The sequence below is a fragment of the Talpa occidentalis genome, unplaced genomic scaffold (genome assembly GCF_014898055.3).
Source record: "Talpa occidentalis isolate TD23 unplaced genomic scaffold, MPIMG_talOcc4v2.1 talOcc4.10, whole genome shotgun sequence".
Taxonomy (NCBI): domain Eukaryota; kingdom Metazoa; phylum Chordata; class Mammalia; order Eulipotyphla; family Talpidae; genus Talpa; species Talpa occidentalis.
The window spans coordinates 79,546,212-79,566,481 of record NW_023600993.1 but is presented as its reverse complement, the minus strand read 5'-3'; the positions used below and the strand labels follow the sequence as shown (position 1 = coordinate 79,566,481).

Genomic DNA, 20,270 nt, shown 5'->3' with positions numbered 1-20,270 from the left:
ATTGATTAGTAAATGTTTATGATAAAGTGATTTTAAAATGATTCAGTTTGTCTAATTGATATATAGACATTGTTATTAAAATATTTATATTTATATTGTTATTAAAAATATTTATATTTTACAAATGTAGCTTCCTCCACAAAAACTCCAAAGGGTGAACTCAAGAAACTTTAGCTACATTTTTTGGTAAAATATAACTTCTTACACTTTTAAAACCAACATTTTCTCATTTCCTTCCTTTAATTCAAATTGATGCAGTTATTTCATAAAACTCTCTCTTTCATAAGTCATCCTAATAGAATTTGCAGTGATCACGAAAGGAAAATTCATAGGATGTGTTAATTATGCGAACACATTTGCTTGCTCGCTCACTTAGCATTTATCTCATGCATTGTCCTCAAGCTCATTTACAAAAATCTTTCCATAGTTACTGTTTCTCTCTGATTGTGTAAACGACAGGGTCACAGAGTGTAAACTTTCACTTAGGTAAGTGAAGAGATGATAGAATTCTAGGGCCACAGTAAAAATGTTGGTTTTACTCTGGAAGCATTTATTTTCATTTATTATGTTCCAATTTCATGTTATAAAAGTAGTCGAAAAACAAAGCCCAACAATTACTAGCATATTGGAATTAAATGAAAAATTGTGGTTTATATCTACTGTCCGGTTAGTTTATGAAATCATAAGTCAGATTCTGTTTATCTGCGTCTTAGACTGGCTCTCCACTTTTATGTGTATATGAATCACCTGGCATCTTGTTTAAGTGCAGATTCTGCATTTCTTGCAAACTTCCATATGGTGCTGATGCTGCTGGTCCACCAGCGCCCTTTGAGCAAACAGACCTTGAGGACTTGTTCAGGATTCATCTTGACTATGGGGCAGAACCATGCCTGGAGAAGGATTGAGTTCTTTGGACAAAGGAGATTTTAGAATTAAAAAGTTTTCCTGAAAAATTTTCTGATGCAAAAAACAGTTTTCAGACTGATAGGACTACTGAGGGGGCTGTCTTCCCAGAATCAGATAAAATGGAGAGTTGTGGTGAAGGAAGAACTTCTTGGCTTTTTGTAGTCTGATTTGAAAACATTTTAACTGCTGCTTCCCTGCCCAAACCGATAGTTATCCAGGGGGGATTTCTGGAAACTCGGAGACCCCTGAAATAACTTAATTTGCAGTTGTAGAAGGGGGCATCAATTTTTTATGACTTCAAATGGAAGCTGTAAGAACCTTGTTCAGGGGTGCAAAAACCAGAGGTTACAATTTTGGGCAATAAGGGGTTCTCAATGTTAAGGAAAGGACTGGTAGAGATTGCATAGGAATTTCTGATACAAAGGCCGAACTTCCTTGTCCTTAGCAGCAGCCTATGCAAGGCGGGTAGAAGCTGGGAATAGCAGTGGTCCCTACAGAGAAATCTGTGTGCAGATTCAGAAGCAATTGAAACAAGTTTACAATAATGACTTTGGGGACCAAAGTGCCCTGAGAATGGAAGAGGAGGGCCTTATTATCAGGGGTGACCTCTAATTTGCAATTTAAATGACTGTTGGGCATGTAAATGGACACCTAGGTGGGAGGATTGTATAATGTGTGTGGTATTTAGTGAATTTTTTAAACTTGGACTTAGGATGGAGAAAAGTTTTTCCTCTGCTTCTTAAGGCTCAGTAGTGACAGATGGATGTTATTTTCTTGCTGGTTTCTGTTTCCAGAGAAATAAAGTAGGAATTGCGTTCAGATTTCAGCCTATGCAAAGATGTTTGCATTCCTCCCTGTAGGCAATTTAGGAATAAAAGGACCTTGACTACTATTATTAAACCAAGGCAAAGAAGAGTTGTAGAAAGTCTTGGAGGTGAGGACTAGACAGACTAACTTCTTGACCTTGAACAGGTGCTTATCTTCTTCTGACATATAAGTTTACTGCAAAGACAGTAATAATACCCACTTTGGGGAGTTGGAGATGACATTCATAAAGTGCCTAACAGAATATTTGGAAAATAGGTGAGTGAGGAGTTATTTTAAAAAGATATCTTGAGACATGGCTCCTGATTAGATTTCCAGATGAGAACTGGTTTCTGAATTGAATTTCATGAGTTGGGTACAGCAACAAAGAATACAAGATGCCAGGAAAGTAAGGTGTTCAGAGTAGTAGGACAATTGGCAACTTAATGTTTTTCACAAAATGTGACAAAATAATTTACTTACAGAACTCTCAGCACAATGAGGTAATGGGTGAAAACCTGGAACTGTAATGATCGGAGGAAAGTTATGTTCTGATTATTTTAAGAACTTAAGAGTTCCTGATGCTTCCAGGCCAAGGACTATATGAGCCTCTGCAGTTTTTCCCTTATAATCACTTTGTAACAGAGAGACTTTGCTATTTCCAACTCAAAACTCATTGACTACCCATTAATCAATTCCACAGATTCTCTCTAAGATCCACCCTGGGACTTGTGCTGTGCAGTATGGGAGCTGCTCTGTATTTGCCTACTGAGCACTCGACCTGTGGCCAGTTCAAGATGAGATGTACTTGCAAGAGTGAAATATACATGGAATTTCAAAAACTTATTATGGAAAAAAAAGAATGCAAACTATATCATTAATAATTTGTGTATGTGGGATACTTCTTAAGATGATATTTTTGGATACATTAGTATAAAGAAAATGTCATTAAAAGTAATTTGTAATTTGATCTGTTTTTACTTTGTTCATGTAGCAACTAGAAAAATATAAATTATGCATTTTAATTGGACTCTGCTGGTCTAGACTGCACTGGGTGTTTTCTGGAGAGATTTAAATCATGAAACTCTCCTGTCCCCCCAAAAAACCAAACCAAACCCTCTACTGGCTTATGGAAACTTCGTGACCTCAGTTCTGTTGTCCTTTCTCAGTAAAAGGAACTGTAGTTTTACAAGTAAATTATATTCTCAAGGTCTCTCCAGGCGTAGTCTGAAAGTTTTCACATCATCTATATTCATATTTTTCCTAGTGCTATTCTAAGTTCAAATTGTACAACTGTTATTCAAAAGGCAATGTTTAATTTAAGGGTGTCTGTCTCTAAAAGATATCCTCTCACAAAACAAACACAATAAAGAACATTGAAACAAAGGGATAAAATTAAACTTTGGGGTCAATATTTATCTACCGCAAAACCGAAGAAAGAGGAGTTAAGTTTGCATTGATTAAGTGGTATTACAATTACTGGTTCTCTAGCTTCATGAAATACAAGGAATCAGCAAAGTAAATTTATTCCTTCTCTTTTTAAGTTGTCAGGGAGTTATTGAAAGAGAACCGCAGTCCTATCTGTAGCAGAACGAATGTGAGAGAATGGTAAATTAAATAAGGGCAAGATGATTTAGCCAGCTGCTTCAGTCTTCTGAATGATTGCTCATGAGGTACAAATAAATGGAGGGCTTTGTCCTATTAAATAGAGTTATGGCTTTCAACTTAGAATGAAAACTGTGATGTGGCAGAGTAGTCATATTAATGGGATATTTTTGGTCACTCATTTGTTCTTAGATTGTCGCAGAGCTAGAGACGGATTGATTAACATTGCCCTCTAATCCTGAGAAATAGAGGCGATGGCATGTTGATAAATTGAAATTGAAGAACAGCCTCTGAATTCTTTCACCAGCATCTATCATTCAGCGATCTTGTTCTTGAATTTTGATTTAGCATTTTGTTTCTCCTTCTTGAAGAACATTTATGAAAATAGTAAATGACCTTTTTTTTTTTTGAATCCTCCTTCAACCTTTGGTAAATCCTCAGAGGTAAAAAGGGCATCTTGTGGCCTATGATTTCACAGGAGAACTTTAGGATTTCAAAGGTGCTTAAGTGATGTTGGTTGACACTTTTATGTGCTGCGGGGACAGGAAGATACATTACCCAGGGGGACTCTACTAATATGTGTCACTACATGTTGAAGTACTTTAACTTTTTAAAGAAATTCTTAGAGAGTCTCTGCTCTTTTTTCCTTCTTTCAGTGTTAAAAATTTCAGAATTATAAAGGCCAAGTTACTTTAACAAAGCTACAGAATCATAACTAGGGAAGTCCATTAGAACAAAGGATTGTGAAAATAGAGGTGTGTTTAGCTTCCTAGCCTGCCCAGTGTTCTTGTTAACCCCTATCTTAAGATTTTTCTGGGGTAATGGGGATGGAATGTTTCATTCATTCATTCATTCATTCATTCAGTAAGCCTTTATTAAACACTGAAGGTGCGGAAGGACAGTATAAGGTAGTAAGAATAAACTTGAATGGAAATATGTTGAGTGCTTGGATCCAAATTGGATTTTTCATTGTCCCCATCACTGATGGAGTTCTAAGAAACATGTGAGCCCTGCATTGGCAGGTTCCCTTACCCTTCGATCTCGGAAAGTGGGGACTCCGAAGTCAAGGGTAATGTGTCCAGTATTTTAAATTTCAATCCCTCTGGTCATCCAAAACCATCTTGAATTGCTTTCAAATAATTTTTCTCAGTCTTGAAACTGGGTTATCTTCATCACAAATGGTTTTAATCTTGATAGCATCTTTAACTTCCTGAAAGAGATGAAAATGTATTGGTACATCAGAAATGAAAATTTTTTATTCTGAACTCCATGTCATCCCGACTTTTATTATTGCAGACAATTGCTATATGAAACATTTGAAATTATAATTTGCTATTTTGAATCTTATCTCTTCCTGCATGTTGGTTCATGCTCTCCACTTCATTAATCTTCATCTATTTACATTTCAATCATCTTGTTTATATGTTGTTAATCCATTCATCTGGATAATTCCTGTCAAACTCAGCTACAGTAGCTGATAGGGAATATATTACATAAAAGTCATTAAGGGCAAAAGAGAAAGAATGGTATTCTGATTTTGATCTTTGAATTCAGAGTTCTCGGTGACTCTCCTTCAGTGACTGACAGCAGCTAGTGTTCCAAAAGTTTGTTATTAGAAATGGCAGTTCCAGTTTCTTATCTTCACTCTTGACTCTCAAAAATTGGATGCCAGCTTCTCAATACAATCGCTGCCTTTCAGTTTATAGAAGATCCTTGTTAGAATGAAACTATTCATTGTTTTTCAGATTAGGTGATTTGATTTCTTTAACCTTTTTGATGCTAGTTTTCCACTTTGAAGTCATTTTCTTTTCTTACATTCCACATATAATCCATCAACCATTCCGTTTGCCCCCAAAATGTGTATTGAAACTGACTGTTTTTCTCAATGTCAGCTGCTATCAGCATCAGACAAGCCTCTGCTATCCCCATGTGGGCTCTTATAATAGCCCACTAACTGCTTTTTCTGCTTCACTCTTGCCCTGCTACAGTTGGTTATCCAAACAGCAAAGTGTTCTTTTAAAACTTAGGTCAGACGACGTAACTGCTGTTTAAAGTGGCCTAGTTATTTCCTTTTTCACTGAGAATCAGATCCAAGCTATGTATTTGCATGATCTAGCTCCCTTTTAACTTTCATGGCCTGTTAGTGACCCCTGGTTCACAGCTAGGTTGATTTCTTCAACCTTGCAAAACATACATTTCTCTAGAGTCTTTGCACCTGCTAGTCCCACTTCCGGGAATCTGCTTCTGCCCAGTCTTCACAAGACTTACTCCCTACTTTCTCTTGGGCCTTTTCTTTTTTTCCGCCTCATATGTCCATATGTCACCTCATTAAAGAGGCTCCTATCTAAAATAGAAACAATTACTCTCCCCATTTTGCAAGGAATGCAATAAATATTTGTTGAATGAGTGAAACAATTTTTCATGGAAGACATTTAATTTCCTGCTCTGTCTATGGAAATAGATAAGGAATGCATAAAATGATCCTTAGCAACTGAAGGCAGGTAAATATTACAGCAAAGGGGTTAAAAATTGGGCATGGTAAAAATTCTAAACAACATGTTTAGTTTTCTTAAAGTACAAATAGTAACAGAACGGAGAGTCAAAGGGAGGTCTTCCTTGGAAGAGCTAATATTTGTAATCAGATCATTAATTTATGCAAATATGTAGTGTTGGTTAATTTTGAATATCATTTTTCTAAATTATTAGATACCCCCCCTTTTCTGATCAAAAAACTGTCAATGTGTTTGACATATTGCCTTTTACAATAAAATGTATGTGTATGTATGGAATATATGCCATTTATGTATATATGTGTGTGTGTGTGCATACTTATAGATGTTTTAATTATCAGTAACTTTTGGCTTTTCACCCTAATGAAAGTCATGATATGTTAAAGAGATATTTCCTATTAAGCAGGAATATGCTAATACAGTGGTGATTAATGATTTATTACTATTATTGGATTAGATATATTCATGCAAACGTGTTGAGGAACATTTCTTCTAGAACCAAACTCTTTTGCATGTTGTAACTGCATACTTTTTCTTAATTGTTTGGGCTTATTTCCTTATCTCCAAAAGGAAGCTATTATACAACTGACTTAAAGGTAAAAATATGTGTTACTCTGAATTCTGAATATATGTTATCTGAATTCTGATAAATCTTAGCAATTCATAATTATAAAACTGCAATAAAATATACCCATTAGAATGGCTAAAATAATAAGAAAAAACTGGGTAGTACCAAATGGATGCAGATATAGATGATCTGGGATTATTATACATTGCTGATGGGGATGCAATGGGAAAGCAAATTGTTGCAATCACTTTAGGAGAGTGCACGGTAGTTTCCTATAGTGTTAAATATACACTAACCTGTCACCTAGCAATTCCACACCGGGGTGTTTACTTAAGCGAAATGAAACTTATGTTCAGATCAGAACCTATCCACTACTATTTATAGTGGTATAATTCCCTGAAACAGGAAGAACTCAAATGTCCTTCAACTAGGGAATTAAAAAATAATCTGTGGTATACCCATACAATGAAATAACTACTCAGCAATGAAAGGGAATGAACTAGTAATGAACATATTAATATTGATGAATCACAAGATGCATTATGCTAAGTGAAAGAAATAAGAGTCACACTGAAAATATTATATAATGTATGATTCCATACACTTAGGGTAACATTATAGGAACAGAAAACAGATCAGTGGTTGAGAAGGATTGGGAAGTGACTAACTACAAAGGGTCAACATGAGAGTTTTGGGGGTAATGGTGCTATTTTACGTCTTAATTATGTGGTGGTTACATGACTGTATGGTTGAGTCATAACTCACAGAACCACATATTCAAAAGGGTACATTTTAATGTATGTGAATAAAAATTAATAAAATTATTAAAAATGAATACAAACAGAAAATCAATTCATTGCTTATTAAAACCATTTATGTCTCTGCTTCCAGCAATTGGGGAGGCCTGAGTGTTCTCAGTGGGAAAAAAACATCTGGGTCTCTTTCCCATTTCATTTTACTTTAGTTGCTGTGGTTTCCTCCAGAGACTTTGTCCAACCTCAGGGGCTACTCACAACCCTGTGAGTAGATTTTGACTGATGAAACAGAAGTAACAGTAACAGAAAACCTCTCCATATTCCCCCAGAAGCTGTTTTATATGCTCAGAGAGACCCTCCAGCTGACTAGCCTGACTTGCTGCTGATGTTGCTGGCAATGACCAGGAACTTGTTCCATAAGTTGAGTTGTAAATAAACTAGCATTTTAATTTCTTCATAAAAGGAAATAGAGATAAACAGGGTACAGAATCAAAGCTGGCTGTTGTGGATATAAAATTACACCAGAAACCTGCGCATTTGGATCCCTTCTATTCAATGTGGTACCTGTCTTGAGCCCTTGGCATCAGCAGCTGTTTCTGGACCTTGAAGAATTTGCAGAGTTTCTGTTTCATCAATAAAAACTAAGTTATTGCTGTACCCCAGTGTATTCAGTCCTGTGGAGCCAGCTCAGGATATAATTTCTCATGGAGCAGATGGTTGACCAGTTGTCTGTGGCCAAAAAACTATCTGACAAACATAAATTTGAGTCTTAAACTTTATATAATTCACAACAAGACAACTTCAGGCATTGAGTGATTTTTGCAAGCTTTTTTTTTTTTTCCCCGATTCTCACTCGCTGATGGGAAGTTACATTTTATTTTTGTGAAAAATGTGAATATGGAAAGGTTTTCAAAGTTGTAATTCTCCAGTGAAACCAGCTGTTTCCATTTTTCTAAGCTATTTTGGGTCCTTTCCCGTAGGTGTATAACCCTGCTTCTCTACAACTGTCTCGAGTGCCATAAACCTAGACTGATCATGAAACCAGCTGAATCACCACAGATTAAAATGAAATATTTTTTTCTCTGGCCTTACTCTAGAGCAGAAGCCCTTGAGTTTCTGGTGTTACTATTCTTAGTTTAATTTGCACAGACCCAATTTTTCTCTATATATGCATTTGAGTGCAAAGATAAAGGAGTGGGAGAGGATGGTAGTTGAACATCCTCTTCGGATTGCAGGAATGTGATGGGCACTTTTGTGTATGATTCCACTTAACTTCACAACAATGAATGAGGAAGATAATTTTGCTGCTTTACAAACAAGGAAACTAGGTCCAAGAGAGGTTAATTGACTTGTATTCTCAAAGATAGGTCTCTCTCACTCCAAAAGCCGCTCTCTTTATACTCCCCAAGGCTCCATTTGAGAATAGGGTTTTTGCATCTCGTTCCCACTTTGTGTGGGGGGTGGAGATTGCACTGGCCTTCTGAGATTGAGCCCTGGGCCTCTTGTTAGACCTGGTCTGTTCCCTGTTTTACTTTTCATAGACTCAAGAGATTTGTCCTAATTTTATGTATTTTTCAAAACTGCCATCACACTTATCACTTGTATCTCCTCCATGACTGCTTGTAGAGGAAAATTAAGTCTCACGGTTCCTTGGCTCTGAATAGCAAACCCACAAAAAAGAGGGTTCTTACTTTAATAATTCTACTTCTAGACACCATGGGAAAATAGTAAAGCAGAGGGAAGGGAGAGAGAGAGAGAGAGAGAGAGAGAGAAAGGGAGAGGGAGGGAGGGGGGCAGAGAGAAAGAGAAAGCATGTTTTTATGAGCAAGAGAGAACAGAAAAAGTAACAAAGATTCAAAAATACTTAAAAATTGTAATCTTTGAGCCCACTCTATATACTATAACTTGGAAACTTTTCTTTGGTATTTCTTCGTCTCTGTAATAGAAATTAGTTATTAATTTTGTATTGGGACTGTGGTCCTAAAAAGATTCAGATTGGTATTTCTTTGCCAGCCAGATAGTATCTTCCAGTGACTGTCCAAGCTGTAAGGGTTTCATATGAACCTGTTCTGTAAGAAACTTCCAGAAAGCAAAGATGTTTCATATGAGAGAGAATGTGTGTGCCTCTGATAGGAATTGGGGAATATTTGGCTTAAGGTATTTTTGCTCCCTAATTCTGGGAGCCACAGCCATATGTGGCCATTAAACTCATGGACTAGTTCAAACTAAAATGGTGCTCTTTGTCTATTAACTCTAAATCAGGTTATTTGTAAATGAGCAGGGTAGCATTACCTTTCTGAATCATTTCAGGAGAGTAAAATCATTTTAACTTTCATTCCCTACCCACCCCCTCTTGATCATTTTTCAGCAAGAAAACCTTTGTATTTCTGTCCACAAAAGAAACTTTTCATAAAGTTAGGCAGTCAAGAGGGGTGTCTTGCAACTGTTTCCAGTGGTGTTCAGTACACTGTCTTGAGACTAATTAAATGGCTCATATTTATCTGATATTTTCCCCCTTGGGAGATTCAGAAACATTTTTTTTCAACTTCAAAAAGAAACCAGCTCAGTGATGGAGAGAAGAAGCAGGACACAGGGACATCTCAGAGCAGATTAGAACTGAGGTAAAGATAATACCATTTTCAATTAAAATTGCCTGGGGAAATCAGGTAGGCAGAGAATAATTACCTGGGTTGGCCTATGTCCAAGTTTCTGAAATGAAGACCCTGCTTGACTCTTTTGAAGGACTGCAGATGACCACACGCAGCAAAGGACCTTGAGGACTATGTCTGATCTGGAGTATATTTGAATGTTCTGGCTGCAGTGCATGGTCATTTTAAGTCAAATTATGTAGGATGAGAAATTCTGACAAAACCTTAAAAACCAAGACCTGAAAGGAGACACTACAAGGCCTCATAATAAAGGGAGCTCTCTGACAAAATTTCTATTTCTATTTATAAATAGATAGCATATTATAAATATAATATAGATAAATATAAGATAAAATATATATTATAAATATAATAGATGAATATACGGTAAAATATACGGTGTATAAAATATCAGGACTCTAAATGCTTCATAACGTATAGTTGGTTAAAATATAAATACAGTGTTAATGATGCGTCTTTCTGTAATTTCTGCTGTGTGGCCACTGAAACTGACATGGAACCATAGGAGATCACAAAGAGTGAATTCCACCTAACACCTTGGGTTCATCTGACCTAGTTGTGGAAATGAATCATTGAAAGAAAGGTGCCTTTACTGAAATACCCCTTATAATACTCTGCTCCTCCCCCAACTCTACCTGCAATTAGCTGTCACTGCAGCTGCTAACAGGGTCCTGCTGGTGGTGGCAGTGCTGGGGCCATGCACCCTGCTGTGGCCGGGTGGAACTAAAAGAAAAGGTTTGCAGTGATAAAACTACAGATTTTCCCTTCTTGTTCCCAAGAGGAAGGCTTACTTTCTTCTCTACAAAAGGAAAGCCAGTGGGTTTTCTTTGCTTCTGGTGTTAGCACTAGCTTTGTTCCCGTCTTTTTTATAATCAATTTCTTAATGAAGGATAAAGGGAAAGGGTGTTGAAGGAGTAAAAAAAAAAGAGGCTCAATTACAGTTTTGCTTTCTCTTCTTTCAAATAGAGACATAGTCGGTAGGGGAGTGCCTAGATTATTTTCTTTGTTAAGAGGACTTCATAAGAGGAACGAGGCTGCCACTGCCACTTAGGGTGTCTTTATGCAAATTATACAAACATACCTCTTGGCAGGCCTGCAGCACCCACTCAGCCCTTGGCCTTGGACATGAGTCAGCTCATGTCAGCTCAGTTTGAGTGTAATGCGTATGCACTTGGCCATCACCTTGTGCCATATAATAGGAACAGAAAATGCCCCTGATCACAACACGGGAAGCACATTTGGGTGCATAGGCCTATGCCCTTCCTAAGTAGAAGGACCCTCTCCACTGGTGTTGAATTCATTCTCCTTTGCTTGCTTGCCTTGAGGCTCTGGATCGGTGACGTAACCCTTCTGTGTAACTGCTCATTCTGAGACGCACAAGTTCACTGAGATTCAATAAAACACTGAGAGTAGCACCTGGACATAATCATTTCTCATTAATTGGTAATTATTATTTTTATTATTTACTGTGCTTCTTCTGAACCTGTAAGACATTTTTGCAAGCTAGCCAAACATGATTTCGAAGGGAGATTATTTAAAGATTTTCATCCTTTTTTTCCCTGTAAAAATATTACTTAACCAATATGCATGTATAGATAAATTAAGCAGACTTTAATGATCTTTACCTGTTCCTTCAAATAATAGTATGGAGACAAACAGACATATCCTCTATGTAACTTTCAAATAACCAAGTGAGTTTAGTGAAAAAAGCAATTAAATTGGATGACGTCACGTAGAATACACAGCATAATTTGTTCAAAAAATTTTCAGTTATGGTGTTATTTGGACACTTGTCTTGAAATACATTTTTTTTTCTTCTTCTATCTTTCTAGGTACTATGTATGTGTTTAGTTTACCTCTTCATCCCTTTCTCCTAGAATATCAGTTTTTCTAGACATTTAGTTTCATAAGTTCAGTTTACATTAAAGGAGAGAAACATATGGTTTTGGAATCTGACAGAATACCCATGTTCTTAGGGCCAGACAATGGAAAACTAAGACCATTAGTGATAAGTGAGAGAACTGTGACATGACCTTAGCTGCTAGCCTGAGAAGAAAAATGTATCTAGATCACAGATGCATGCTAACAATTACTGGGTGTGGGAGGCAGAATTCTAAGATGTACCCAAGACACCTGCTGTTCCCTCCAGTGTACACACCCTGTGTAACCCCCAGGACTGTGACTATGATGGACTGTCGCCCCTGGATTTGGGGCGACAAAGAATGAAAACTTTCCTTGGTGTGCTTGTCCTAATTAGCTAAACCCCTAAAAGAGACTGAAGGAAGAGATGCACAGAGAGGGGGATCCTGAATCTCTTGCTTTGAAGATGTTGGGGCCATGTAACAAGAAGTATGGGTGGCATCTAGGAACAAAGAGTGGCCTCCAAGTGACAGCCTGCGAGGAAGTGGTTCCCCAGTCCTGTCAATGAAAGGAGGTAAAGTTGGCCACCAGCCTGCCTGAATGGGGAAGCAATTATTCCTCAGAGTCTTCAGAAATGAAGGAATCCCAGCAGACACCTTAATTTGAGCCCTGTCGCAGACACTAACCAGAGAACCCAGCAACTGTGCCCAGACTTCTGACCTCAGCACTGTGAGCTAATAAGTGTGTGTTGTGTTAAATCATTGAGTTTGTGCAGTTTGTTTTGCAGCTGTAGAAAGCCAATGTGGGTGGGAAACCAGCCATAAGAAGGTGGGTGGGTAATTGCAAAGTCATCACCATTATTTAAAATGACGCCAAATAATATCATCTGTAAAATAACTCACAATAAGCTCCTGTTAAAAGCCCCAGTTGTACATGTTAGAGGTGGTTAGCTACTGTAAGTGACAGATACAGGAGCTATAACTTCTGGGTAGAATTTAGGGCATTTCACAAACTGGCAGTTTTAGGCTTAGGGAGAGGCAAAGAAATGGCTAAATTGCTCTCTTGCCTGACATTTATTGCATGATGATAAAGGAACAATTACATAGAAATGGAAGGTGAAATTCCTTTCCTTCCAGGTTTGTAAATGTTGCGGACTAAGCCTTTAACTTAGGGCTTACTAACTCAGTGGGTGTTGGGGAGACAGGAGAACTTAGGTGAGGAGGTGTCTGGGTGGAGGTGGGGACCGTGGGGCACCCTCTCTCGCAAGGACCCTCTTATCTGTGAGTACTCTAGGTGCATGTTGCTAAATCTTCCAGATTTTGAAGCAAGGCTGGGGTTCCGGCGATTTATGTAAAATCTCCCATTTTAAGAGCTCGATATGGGGACCTGTGAAACACAGTTGTGGCCAGACCAGGCTTCGGCTGCCTCTCTGCTACAACCTCAGGGAGTGAGTGTATGTAGGCAGCTGGGGAGAGTGGGAGAACTGGAGGGTGTGAGGGCCAGGAGAACCTGGACTTCACTTGATCTTAGCCAAAAGGCCGAGAAGCGATAGAACCTGGACTTCAGTTTGCTTTGTTCACATCATAGCCACAGAGCTGAGACCAGTGTCTGATACCCAGTGGGTGCTCCATAAATATTCATTGAGTGGCTCTGAGGAGTCATAAATATAATCATACCCTATATGAAAAATATCAAATGTGGTTATTCTGGTGAAACATGTTTCTAAGATCCTATTACTTTTAATGTCGCGACATGGCACCCTCTGAGCTAATTTGGTGTGGTTTGAGAAAGATCAAAGGGGATTAAGTCCATCTGTCTTGACTGGCCCTGCCCTGGGTGCCTTGCTTCTCTCTCATTTCACCTTGACCCAGACTTCTGAGATCAGCCTCATCATCACCAGCATTTCACCAATGAATAGATAGTTTCAGAGGGTGAAGCCAGTTGCTTGAGACCACACGGCTGGTGAAGGGCTGCCCAGCTGCCAGAGGCTTGTCTGATTGCTGGGCTCTTGCCCTGCGGTGTGCTTGTTTCTTGGGCTGCCCTCTGCAACCAGCCGCATCATCACCAGTCTCAGAGAACTTGTTAAAACAGTGGCATCAGGGCCTCCCAAGCTATGGCCAACCACTGCAGCCTGAATTCTAGTCTCGGCCAGGGAGCTGACCCATATGGTACAGCAGGCCTCTCCTGTCTCACCCGCTGCTCCCCTCAGCAGGGTATTTCAGTAGATCCACCTGTTCTGCTCCCACTGTCTCTGGTGAATCCTGTCCCCCTTGCACCTCTGGTCTAGACCCCAGTTCTTGTATGCCTAAATAAATAAAAATAAATCTTTAAAACAAAAAACAAGTTAAAAAATACTGTAGCATTATCATCTCCACTCCTACCTCAGAACTATCTCAAATAGAATTTGCATTTTAAACCAAATACCTTGATCATTTATATGCATGGTATAGCATGAGAAACACCATCTTACCGCACTGAGTTTTATATATAATAACAGGTTATTCATGAGCCTCTTTTATGGATTTGGCCAAGTCTGTCTTTCATCTGAATTTATTACTTGTCATTCATGTTTGCTCAGAAAGAAAATTAACTAAAGATAAGTAAGCCTATTTGGTAACATGACTATGGTAAATAGCTACAGATAACTATATAGCAATATACTGAAGTGCAATAGAAAAATGACATCATTTTTATAAATAGAAGTTAAGTGTTAATGTACATAGACTATCCATTGTTTTTCCACATACCATCATATTTAATATGAAATCTACACCATTAATAATAAACAACAATAAACTGTAAAATCTCTCTTTATGCACCACGAGTAGGTGTGTGTTCCCCTTTGCGAAGCGATGCTATGGTAGGTTGTAAAAATGGCTACAAAATCTTCCCCATCCTGCGTCCATGCCTTCCTTTTTAAAAAAAAAAAAAAAAAAAAAACAAGATTTATTTATTTATACAAGCACTGGGTTCAGTCACAAACGCGGGATGGTGAGAGAATTTTCCAGAGCCAGAGCGGGGAGCAGAACGGGCAGAAGGACCGAAGTACACTGCTGGGGGGAGCAGCGGGCGGCAGGAGAGGTCTGCAGGTCATGTGGGACCCTCGTCCTGCGGCTGTGTATCCAACCGGCGCAGCAGAGGCTACCGGCAGCTTCGTAGCCAAGCGCTCAACCGCTGTGCCACCAGGGAAGGCCCCTTCCATGCCTTCTTGATGGGCAATGTCATATCAAGAGGTGGGGCTGTCTCCATCTTTTGAATCTGTGCTTCAGCATGTGACTTGCTTTGCTCAATGCCATGCTAGCAAATGAGACACAGTAGAGGGCTGAAAAGTGCTGGTGCAGTGGGACTACCCTCGTACTCTTAGAAATTTGAGACTCCCATGCAAACTGATAAATGGTTATTGATTTAAGCCACAGTAGTTGGAAGTGGTTTGTTATGCTGCACAGATTCATCACCATAACCATCTTCTAACATTCTTCTGTTCATTTGCGGAACAGTAATTTCTATGGTCAGTAACAGATCAGAGTGAAATGATCTGTTTGAACTGAGTCTTTGCCCAGTTATTATTTACTAAAAACAAAATCTCAATATTGAATATTTTGTGGAGGACATTGAATGCTAGCCATTTTGTAGTCAGTATGTAGAGTAACAGAAAATCTGGCAATGTAGGTTTCCTCCACTGAGAAATGAAACTTCACCCTTGGCTGAAGCTCCCAGCACTGTGGCGTCTGTCCTTAGTGGAGGTTTGCAGTAAGGTGGTGGTTTGTTTTGATTTGAGGCAGTCCCATGCATGTATTCTTCCTTAATGAGGGTAAAATATAACTGCACTTCCCATCACAAGGAATCCCAGGGAGAATTACAATAGTAAGTCTTTAAAAAATGTAAATATTCACCACTTACTGTGTTTCCTTGAAGAGTGTGACTAAGTGTTTTGTCATTTTGAAAGAAGAGTGTGAATAAGTGTTTTGTCATTTTGATAGACTGGCAAACTCACTGAAATGCAGCCTTCCTTCTTAAGCACTTTAATGAAATATAATTTATATGTCATGAAATTCACACACTATGTGTGATACCATGGTTTTTAGTATATTCGCAAAGTTTTGCAACCATCACAATCTAAATCCTGTGCCTCTTAGAGAGAAATCTTGCATCCTTAAGCAGTCAGTCCCCACAAAGATTTGCTTCTATATTATATTTACTCTGAAGACTATAATTTTGCTCATATTTTATACCTATTATCCATTAGGAGCTAATTTTCTGTGTATGATGTGAGGTAAGAGTTCACCTTTGTTCTTTTGAATATCCGTATCCAATTGTCTCGTTACTATTTGTTGAATAGACTGTCTTTCCCTGTCCAATAGTCTTGGCCCCCTTATTGAATTAAAAAAACAGCTTTTGTTTACACCAGCACTAATAGTATTTGGGGATTTTGTCTAGTAGGTTTGGGGATTTTGTCTAGTAGGTTTCCTTTCTATGTTTTATGTTCTGTATTTTCCTTTTTAGACAGATCAAATGCATAAGCATAAACAGAGATTCACAGTAATCTATATCCACACTTGTCCGCACAGTCTTTCCTTTACCAAAGAGGCCCTCTGTACCTTTCAACACCTAAAATAATATTACAGTAGAAAGGTTGGTTGGTTGGGGCTTTGATTCACATGTGACTCAATACCCAAGTCACTTTCAGTAGTTTGCCTACCATATGCCAGTAGCTAAATAGTTCATGACACACTGTTTATACTCTTCACTTCTTTTTCAGTTAAGTATTTCAACATTGGCTTTCCCAGATGCTTCAGTGTCCTAGCCATGTGGTGAATGGGAATGGTTTATGAAATAAGACATCCTCTTAATGCTGAATAGCCAGTAGGGAATGAGAGAAGGAAAGAGAAGACATGTGTCCAGTCTTTAAGTATTTAGTTACAGAAAGACTTGGACAACAAGTGGTTCTCAAAATGAGTAGCATGGTATGGCAAGGTTATTAATCACTGGGATATTTTGGAACTCATTTTGTTTCACAGCCCCAAGAGGAATAATACAGTTATGTAGTTTAACTTCCCAGGCCACTTAATTATTCATCCGTTGGACAAAGATTTATTGAACACCTGCTTTGTGCTAGGGACTATACTAGGTCCTAGGGATGTACATAATGGTTTTCAGTGCACAAATAATCCCTGTCATCATGGAATTTACATCTCACATTAACACGCCATTATAGATACAAATGTAATGTGAAAAATAGGGTAGGTGCCAGGGAGGAGGCAGCAGCACAGAGGCTAAACATGAGTCAGGGTGCCTGGATTTTAATGCCAGCACTTCGTGATTCTCAAATAGTCACCTAACTTCCCAGTTTTCTCTTCTATGAGACAGAAATAATCATAGGATATAACTTACAGAGGTTTTTATATGTACTAAGTATAATGATGCACTCCAAAGCTTAGAGCCTGGTTCATAGTAAATATTCACCAAATCAGTAAAGTATATGTATGATCCTGTATATTCTTCAATTCTAAACATTTAATATGGAGTGTTTCTTTCTGTACAGAGTATGAGATGAATTAGATTATTTTTCAATTACAAATGCAAAATGTTACATGGTAAATACTGCAGATGCCCCTTTTTTTACTTCCCGTCAATGCCCAGGCCTCCATGGACAGTCACACCAGAGAGTGTCTTGTTATCACTCCTTATTAGTTCTGTGCATACAATAGTGCTCTTATCTGTGTGTCTACCATGGATTAGTGAGGTCTGTTTTAACACAAAGGATATTTATTACACGTATTATTTCACTACTTGAGTTCTTAAATGTTAATGTGACAAAATTTTTTTCCATGTCTGTCCATATAGATTCAGGTTTGTTTCTTTCCTTTTAATGGCCTAGTCTAGCATGGTGTGAATGTTATCCTACGTGGGACCTTACATTAGACAGAGACAGCTCTATTCGTAGCTGATAATGTTCATTAAGTCCCAATCAGATTTTGCAGACATCATCTTCACATGCCTTAAAAATTACTAATTTTCGGGCCTCCCCGGTGGCGCAGCGGCTGAGCGCTGGGTTGCGAAGCTGCCCGCGGCCTCTGCGACACAGGTTCGATCCCCGGTTGCTCCCCGGCCACCGGAGGAGGGTCCCACATGGCGCGCAGACCTCCCCTGCCGCCTGCTGCTCCCCTCAGCAGTGTACTTCGGTCCTTCTGCCTGCTCTGCTCCCCGCTCTGGCTCTGGTGAATTCTCTCACCCTCCCGCGCTTCTCACTGTACCCAGTGCCTGTATAAATAAATAAATAAATCTTAAAAAAAAAAATTTACTTAAAAAAAAAATTACTAATTTTCTGCCTTTACCTTCTTCCCAAATGCAAATAAGCTTCCTCCTACCAAAGACAATGCATAAACACAAATCAAAAATAATGGCTCTTTTTATAGGCAGATGCAAGTCTGTGGTGAATCTTTTCTGTTCAGTTCTGCTCTTCTTTGGGAGGTTTCTGACAATTACGGTTCATCTAAGGACATTTTGCTATTAATCAGGAAAAGAGCATTGTATTCTAGAAAATTTTAGATAGACTTCTTGTCCAATTGCTGTTTGTTTTGATGCATTAAATAGTGCATTGGCAGCTTAACAGAGAGGGCATATATAACCTGTAGGCTGGGTATAGCAGTACTATTTTTTATTTGATGGAGGTATCTCTCATCCATGTAGAAACTAATGCCAATTATTTATTAGTGCATTTTCTGATATTTTTTTTAATTATAGATTCTGATTTTAAAGTGCAGAGAGCTGTTTCTTTCCATGAGGATTATGTAAGTGCTTTGCATTGATTTTTCTCTGCTCTGTGCTCGCTTCACAGGGACGACGCTGAGTTTCACTTAGTGGACTTCCCTTGCATTGGGTCCAGGGCTGCTGGGTGAGTACTCTGCACGCTCTGGTAAAGAGTTGCTGGTTGTGCCATTCTAGAGCTTTTGGCCTGTTAAATAATCCCTTTATTCACACTGATGTCCCATCTGAAATGTCTCTCATAATAGACTCAGAGACCTTTTCCTTGATGCAGCAAAGCTTTAGTCTCCTGGCATTTTCTAAGTTTGAATTTATTCATTCCATGAACTTTGGGCTCTTCACCTTTTCTAAGATTTTCTGTCTGCCAGCCGTAGCCCTGCCTTTAGTAAGTGTCTGATATTATTTAAGTTATTTTTCTCTGCAATTTTTTCTGAGGAGAAAGGCATATAACTTGTTTTCAACCCTATGCAGATTCAAGATTCTCACAGATGTGAAAAATCACAACTGTGCTTATTGTCAGCTGGATTCCACCTTCTATTTTGTGGGAACTACTTATAGAAAGAATATAAATAATTTATTCCAATGCTGCACCAAAGTTCCATTTTATAAACCTTTTAAGAGATACTGAAATGGGAATCAAATATATCTTTATATGATGAGTTATATCTTTATATGATCTAATATATCTTTATATGATCAGTTATTTATGCACTGTAACTTGCCCATGCTTTCTTCTCGAGTCAGAATCCTAGTGAATAGGAGGTTGCTCTTTTTAAACCCTTAATCAAATTGCTGTCTTCTTATTGTTGTTATAAGTAAAACATTTGGACTATGTATCATTTCTTACTTCAAAGGAAAAGAGATCATTTTGGAATGATCACATGCAAAAGACAACCAGCAACTTTATTGCTCATGCTCAGGGGAGCACCAGCTTCCAGGCATTTAAATTCACTGTCATTTTCTTCATCGTGTTGCATGTCAGGTCAGACCCTACATTATCCTCTGGCAAAGCCTGTGGCTGATTTTCTTCTGCTTTTCTGTGAAGGGAGGGAAGAACTTTGCAACCTGACACTTTTCCAAGTGATCAGTACTTAATGATGACACATGAATATCAAGAAAGTAGACTTATTTTTGCATATCCCACCTATTTTTAGCCAAGTGCATTATATTTTGCTGCTCCCCAAGAATGACTCATAAACCATATTGTAGCAGGCAAACCAGAGTTTGGGGATGGAAAGTGGTGAATAATTCTCTAGGGTCTTTATTACATTTTATTCTCTATTATATTTTCTCTGGGTTCTCCACTATGTATAATTGTTATGTTGTTCTTTCTAGTTCACTTTTTATCAACTACATTGTAAGTGGTTCTTATGAAATATTATATGCTTAGTGAAAATAAGCACTTGATTCAAGAGTCCAACAAAAAGTACTAAATGAAAATCACAATTTAGAAGTCGTTTTTAGATATTTTAAGTTCCAAGAAGAAATTTCTCTTTATTAAGTGGTATAAGTACTGTGCATTTAAGTTTTTAGATAGAAACTTTGGTGGATCGTTTGGGTCGTGGGACAGCTTACATGGTGTATGGGCTCCTTCCATCCCCAAAACTGATAGAACTTACCAAGTTGTTGATTGATATCCTGCCGTTCGTTTTGTCCTTCTCCCAAAATGAGAAAGAATTCTATGTTTCTCACCTTCCTTTCCTAAAATTAGAGCATTTTATTCTAACAACATTCAATTATTGGATATCTTTTATTGTGAGTTTTTTCTTTTTTACATTGAACTAAAATCTGATTCTTTTATAATATCTTGCCATACTCAAAATTGGAA

General features: G+C 38.2%; 1 protein-coding gene across 5 annotated transcripts in view; it reads left to right on the top strand.

Moving 5' to 3' along the window:
• Positions 1–20,270, top strand: part of PLCB4 (phospholipase C beta 4) — a 379,157-nt gene that overhangs the window by 125,203 nt on the left and 233,684 nt on the right. For 4 of the 5 annotated variants that reach the window (XM_054696407.1, XM_054696400.1, XM_054696404.1 and 1 more), the window contains one exon: positions 18,516–18,572. The exons of the other annotated variant lie outside the window; for it this stretch is intronic. The gene's annotated coding sequence lies outside the window, so the exon portion shown is untranslated. The remainder of the gene's footprint in view (positions 1–18,515; positions 18,573–20,270) is intronic. 5 annotated transcript variants of the gene reach the window in all.